Source organism: Arachis stenosperma, chromosome 2 (assembly GCF_014773155.1).
Source record: "Arachis stenosperma cultivar V10309 chromosome 2, arast.V10309.gnm1.PFL2, whole genome shotgun sequence".
Taxonomy (NCBI): domain Eukaryota; kingdom Viridiplantae; phylum Streptophyta; class Magnoliopsida; order Fabales; family Fabaceae; genus Arachis; species Arachis stenosperma.
In genome coordinates this window covers 108,777,230-108,784,297 of record NC_080378.1, presented here as the reverse complement: position 1 = coordinate 108,784,297, position 7,068 = coordinate 108,777,230, and the positions used below count along the sequence as shown (strand labels likewise).

Sequence of the window (7,068 nt, the reverse complement as noted above, 5' to 3'; positions counted from 1 at the left end):
TGTTGCTCCGATCATGATTCTTTGATCTTCTCTAATTTCATGGAGGAGAATGGAGTGTTCTTGGTGTTCCACCCTTAGTTGTCCCATGTTGGAACTCAATTCTCCTAGGGAGGTGTTTAGTTGCTCCCAATAGTCTTGTGGAGGAAAGTGTATCCCTTGAGGCATCTCAAGGATCTCATGATGAGAGGGGTCTCTTGTGTGCTCCATCCTTTTCTTGGTAATGGGCTTATCCTCATCAATGGTGATGTCTCCCTCTATGTCAACTCCAACTGAATAACAGAGGTGACAAATGAGGTGAGGAAAGGCTAACCTTGCTAAGGTAGAGGACTTATCCGCCACCTTGTAGAGTTCTTGGGCTATGACCTCATGAACTTCCACTTCTTCTCCAATCATGATGCTATGGATCATGATGGCCCGGTCTAAAGTAACTTCGGACCGGTTGCTAGTGGGGATGATTGAGCGTTGGATAAACTCCAACCATCCTCTAGCCACGGGTTTGAGGTCATGCCTTCTCAATTGAACCGGCTTGCCTCTTGAATCTCTCTTCCATTGTGCGCCCTCTTCACATATGATTGTGAGGACTTGGTCCAACCTTTGATCAAAGTTGACCCTTCTTGTGTAAGGATGTTCATCTCCTTGCATCATAGGCAAGTTGAACGCCACCCTCACACTTTCCGGACTAAAATCCAAGTATTTCCCCCGAACCATAGTAAGATAATTCTTTGGATCCGGGTTCATACTTTGATCATGGCTCTTGGTGATCCATGCATTGGCATAGAACTCTTGAACCATCAAGATTCCAACTTGTTGAATGGGGTTGGTAAGTACTTCCCAACCTCTTTTTTGGATCTCATGGCGGATCTCCGGATATTCACCCTTTTTGAGTGAAAAGGGGACCTCGGGGATCACCTTCTTCAAGGCCACAACTTCATAGAAGTGGTCTTGATGCACCCTTGAGATGAACCTATCCATCTCCCATGACTCGGAGGTGGAAGCTTTTGCCTTCCCTTTCCTCTTTCTAGAGGTTTCTCCGGCCTTAGATGCCATAATGGTTATGGAAAGACGAAAAAGCAACGCTTTTACCACACCAAAATTAAAGGTTTGCTCGTCCTCGAGCAAAAGAAGAAAGAAGAGAGGAGAAGAAGAAGAAATGAAGAAGAAGGGAAAGGCTTAGTGTATTCGGCCAAGGGGGGAAGAAGTGGTGTTTTGGTTGTGTGAAAATGAAGGAGTGAAGAAGGGTATTTATAGGAGAGAGGGGAGATGGGGTTCGGCCATATTGGGTGGGTTTGGTGGGGAAAGTGGTTTGAATTTGAAGGGTGAGGTTGGTGGGGTTTTATGAAGGATGGATGTGAGTGGTGAAGAGAAAGATGGGATTTGATAGGTGAAGGGGTTTTGGGGAAGAGGTATTGAGGTGATTGGTGAATGGGGGAAGAAGAGAGAGTGGTGGTGGGGTTGGTGGGGATCCTGTGGGGTCCACAGATCCTGTGGTGTCAAGGAAAAGTCATCCCTGCACCAAATGTTGCTCAAAATCACGTTTTGAGCCATTTCTGGCGTTAAACGCCGGGCTGGTGCCCATTCCTGGCATTTAACGCCAGGTTCTTGCCCTTTTCTGGCGTTTAACGCCAGTCTGGTGCCCCTTTCTGGCGTTAAACGCCCAGAATGGTGCCAGACTGGGCGTTAAACGCCCAACTGCTAGGCTTACTGGCGTTTGAACGCCAGCAGCTTCTTCCTCCAGGGTGTGCTATTTTTCTTCCTGTTTTTCATTTTGTTTTTGCTTTTTCAATGGATTTTGTGACTTCTTATGATCATCAACCTACAAAAAACATAAAATAACAAAAGAAACTATATAAATTATAATCATTGGGTTGCCTCCCAACAAGCGCTTCTTTAATGTCAGTAGCTTGACAGAGGGCTCTCATGGAGCCTCACAGATACTCAGAGCAATGTTGGAACCTCCCAACACCAAACTTAGAGTTTGAATGTGGGGGTTCAACACCAAACTTAGAGTTTGGTTGTGGCCTCCCAACACCAAACTTAGAGTTTGACTGTGGGGGCTCTTCTTAACTCTGATTTGAGAGAAGCTTTTCATGCTTCCTCTCCATGGTGACAGAGGGATATCCTTGAGCCTTAAACACAAAGGATTCTTCATTCACTTGAATGATCAATTCACCTCTATCAACATCAATCACAGCCTTTGCTGTGGCTAGGAAGGGTCTGCCAAGGATGATGGTTTCATCCATGCACTTCCCAGTCTCTTGGACTATGAAATCAGTAGGGATGTAATGGTCTTCAATCTTAACCAAAACATTCTCTACAAGTCCATGAGCTTGTTTCCTTGAGTTGTCTGCCATCTCTAATGAGATTCTTGCAGCTTGTACCTCAAAGATCCTTAGCTTCTCCATTACTGAGAGAGGCATGAGGTTTACACTTGACCCTAAGTCACACAGAGCCTTCTTGAAGGTCATGGTGCCTATGGTACAAGGTATGGAAAACTTCCCAGGATCTTGTCTCTTTTGAGGTAATTTCTGCCTAGACAAGTCATCCAGTTCTTTGGTGAGCAAAGGAGGTTCATCCTCCCAAGTCTCATTTCCAAATAACTTGTCATTTAGCTTCATGATTGCTCCAAGGTATTTAGCAACTTGCTCTTCAGTGACATACTCATCCTCTTCAGAGGAAGAATACTCATCAGAGCTCATGAAAGGCAGAAGTAAGTCCAATGGAATCTCTATGATCTCATTTTGAGTCCCAGATTCCCATGGTTCCTCATTGGGGAACTCATTGGAAGCTAGTGCACGCCCATTGAGGTCTTCCTCAGTGGCGTTCACTGCCTCTCCATCCTCTCCAAATTCGGCCATGTTTATGGCTTTGCACTCTCCTTTTGGATTTTCTTCTGTGTTGCTTGGGAGAGTACTTGGAGGGAGTTCAGTAACTTTCTTGCTCAGCTGTCCCACTTGTCCTTCCAAATTTCTAATGGAGGACCTTGTTTCATTCATGAAACTTTGAGTGGTTTTAATTAGATCAGAGACCATGGTTGCTAAGTCAGAGGGGTTCTGCATAGGATTCTCTGTCTGTTGCTGAGAAGATGATGGAAAAGGTTTGCCATTGTTAAACCTGTTTCTTCCACCATTATTATTGAAACCTTGTTGAGGTCTCTCTTGATTCTTCCATGAGAGATTTGGGTGATTTCTCCATGAAGAATTATAGGTGTTACCATAGGGTTCTCCTAGGTAATTCACCTCTTCCATTGAAGGGTTCTCAGGATCATAAGCTTCTTCCTCAGATGAAGCCTCCTTGGTACTGCTTGGTGCATTCTGCATTCCAGACAGACTTTGAGAAATCAAATTGACTTGTTGAGTCAATATTTTATTCTGAGCCAAAATGGCGTTCAGAGTGTCAATCTCAAGAACTCCTTTCTTCTGACTAGTCCCATTGTTCACAGGATTCCTTTCAGAAGTGTACATGAATTGGTTATTTGCAACCATCTCAATTAGCTCTTGAGCCTCTGTAGGCGTCTTCTTCAGATGAAGAGATCCTCCAGCAGAGCTATCCAAAGACATCTTAGATAGTTCAGAGAGACCATCATAGAAAATACCTATGATGCTCCATTCAGAAAGCATGTCAGAAGGACATTTTCTGATCAATTGTTTGTATCTTTCCCAAGCTTCATAGAGGGACTCTCCATCCTTCTGTCTGAAGGTTTGGACTTCCACTCTAAGCTTACTCCATCTTTGTGGTGGAAAGAACTTTGCCAAGAAGGCATTGACTAGCTTTTCCCAAGAGTCCAGGCTTTCTTTAGGTTGAGAGTCCAACCATATTCTAGCTCTGTCTCTTACAGCAAAAGGGAATAGCATCAGTCTATAGACCTCAGGGTCTACCCCATTAGTCTTGACTGTGTCACAGATTTGCAAGAATTCAGCTAAGAACTGATGAGGATCTTCCATAGGAAGTCCATGGAACTTGCAATTCTGTTGCATTAGAGAAACTAATTGAGGCTTAAGCTCAAAGTTGTTTGCTCCAATGGCAGGGATAGAGATGCTTCTCCCATAGAAATCAGGAGTAGGTGCAGTAAAGTCACCCAGCACCTTCCTTGCATTGTTTGCATTATTGTTGTTTTCGGCTGCCATGTCTTCTTTGAAGAATTCGGTCAGGTCCTCTAAAGAGAGTTGTGCTTTGGCTTCTCTTAGCTTTCTCTTCAAGGTCCTTTCGGGTTCAGGGTCAGCTTCAACCAGAATGCCTTTGTCTCTGCTCCTGCTCATATGAAAGAGAAGAGAACAAGAAAATGTGGAGTCCTCTATGTCACAGTATAGAGATTCCTTGAGGTGTCAGAGGAAAAGAGAAATAGAAAGAAGAAGGAGAAGAAGAATTCGAACTTTACTTAGATAAGGTTCGAATTGTGCATTGAGAAGGAGTGGTACTCCATAAATAGAAGGATGTGAGAAGGAGGGAAGTAATTGTTCGAAAATTAATTAAAATATTTTGAAAACATTTTTGAAAAACACTAATTGATTTTCGAAAATAAAAGTGGAGAAGAAATCAAGTGATTTTTGAAAAATATTTTTAAATTAGAAATCAAAAAGATTTGATTGAAAACTATTTTGAAAAAGATGTAGTTAAGGAGATATGATTGGTTTTAAAAAAAATGTGATTGAAAAGATATGATTTGAAAACAATTTTTTTTTTAAAAAAAGAGATTTGATTTGAAAACAATTTTAAAAGATTTGATTTTGAAAGTTAATGTCTTGCCTAACAAGAAAAGATATGATTCAAACATTTAAGCCTTTCTCAACAGAAAAGGCAATATACTAGAGATGTTCAATCAAATCATTAATTGTTAGTAAGTATCTTTGAAAAAGGAAAGAAATTGATTTTGAAAACATTTGATTGAAAAGATATGATTTGAAAAAGATTTGATTTCGAAAAACTTTGAAAACTTGAAAAAAAAAATTGATTTGAAAACAAAATCTTCCCCCTAGCACCATCCTGGCGTTAAACGCCCAGAATGGTATCCATTCTGGCGTTTAACGCCCAAAATGCACCCTTTTTGGGCGTTAAACGCCCAACCAGGTACCCTGGCTGGCGTTTAAACGCCAGTCTGCCTTCTTCACTGGGCATTTTCGAATGCTCAGCTTTTTCTGTATAATTCCTCTGCAGTATGTTCTGAATCTTCAATTCTTTGTATTATTGACTTGAAAAGACACAAATTAAAAATATTTTTGGATTTTTAATAATCAAGATGCAACAAGAATCAAACAACAATGCATGCAAGACACCAAACTTAGCAGTTTGTATACTACTGACACTATATGAGACACATAAACACTCAAGTCAAGAGAATTCAAAGATCAGAGTAAGAAATCATCAAGAATTACTTGAAGATCCTTGAGACACATGAATGAATGTATGCAATTGACACCAAACTTAAGATGAAACACTAGACTCAAGCAAGAAACATCAAATATTTTTTTGTTTTTATGATTTTGTGAATTTTTTTTTTGATTTTCAAAAATTAAGTGGAAAAAGATATCAAAATTCTTAATGAGAATTCCAGTAATCAGTGCAATGCTAGTCTAAGACTCCGGTCCAGGAATTAGACATGGCTTCACAGCCAGCCAAGCTTTCAAAGAAAGCTTCGGTCCAAAACACTAGACATGGCCAAAGGCCAGCCAAGCCTTAGCAGATCACTGCTCCAAAAGCAAGATCAACAAGCTCTTGTGATGATAAGTTGAAACCTCGGTCCAATGAAATTAGACATGGCTTTACAGCCAGCCAGATTTCAGCAAATCATCATGAAACTCTAGAATTCATCTTCTAGAATTTCGAAAAAAATAAATGCCTAATCTAAGCAACAAGATGAACCGTCAGTTGTCCATACACAAGAACAATCCCCGGTAACGGCGCCAAAAACTTGGTGCACGAAATTGTGATCAATAAAACACAAACAATCCCTAGTAATGGCTCCAAGGACTTGGTGCTCAATACCATGGCATAAACACAACTTCGCACAACTAACCAGCAAGTGCACTGGGTCGTCCAAGTAATAAACCTTACGCGAGTAAGGGTCGATCCCACGGAGATTGGTGGCATGAAGCAAGCTATGGTCACCTTGTAAATCTCAGTCAGGCAGACTCAAATGGGTATAGTGATGAATGAAAATAACATAAAAGATAAAGATAGAGATACTTATGTATATCATTGGCGAGAGCTTCAGATAAGCGAATGAAGATGCCTTCCCTTCTGTCTCTCTGCTTTCCTACTGCCTTCATCCAATCCTTCCTACTCCTTTCCATGGCAAGCTCGTGTAGGGTTTCACCATTGTCAGTGGCTACCTCCCATCCTCTCAGTGAAAGCGATTGCATATGCCCCTGTCACGGTCATAGCGGAATTCATCTGTCGGTTCTCAATCAGGCCGGAATAGAATCCAGTGATTCTTTTGGGTCTGTCACTAACGCCCCGCCCTCAGGGTTTGAAGCACGTCACAGTCATTCAATCATTGAATCCTACTCAGAATACCACAGACAAGGTTTAGACCTTCCGGATTCTCTTGAATGCCACCATCAGGTCCTGCCTATACCACGAAGACTCTGATCTCACGGAATGGTTGGCTCGTTTGTCAGGCGAGCACTCGGTTGTCAGGCGATCAACCATGCATCATGCAATCAGAAATCCAAGAGATATTCACTAAGCCTCAAATGCTTGTAGAACAAGAATGGTTGTCAGTCACCTTATTCATAGGTGAGAATGATGATGAGTGTCACGGATCATCACATTCATCAAGTTGAAGAACAAGTGATATCTTGGTAAAAGAACAAGCGGAATTGAATGGAAGAACAATAGTAATTGCATTAATACTCGAGGTACAGCAGAGCTCCACACCTTAATCTATGGTGTGTAGAAACTCCACCGTTGAAAATAGATAAGGACAAGGTCTAGGCATGGCCGAATGGCCAGCCTCCCAGAGTGAGTTCAATCATCAAAACATGATCAAAAGACTCTCTATCGATCCGAAGATCTCCCTAATACAATAGTAAAAGGTCCTACTTATAGAAAACTAGTAGCCTAAGGTGTACA

At 41.6% G+C, this 7,068-nt stretch overlaps 1 non-coding gene across 1 annotated transcript; it reads left to right on the top strand.

Annotated features, from left to right (window-relative positions):
- Window positions 1-3,611: 3,611 nt before the first annotated feature.
- LOC130963839 (small nucleolar RNA R71) lies at window positions 3,612-3,719 on the top strand. Its single transcript, XR_009079957.1, has one exon. It is a non-coding gene; the product is annotated as a small nucleolar RNA R71 (small nucleolar RNA).
- The last annotated feature ends 3,349 nt before the right edge of the window (window positions 3,720-7,068 follow it).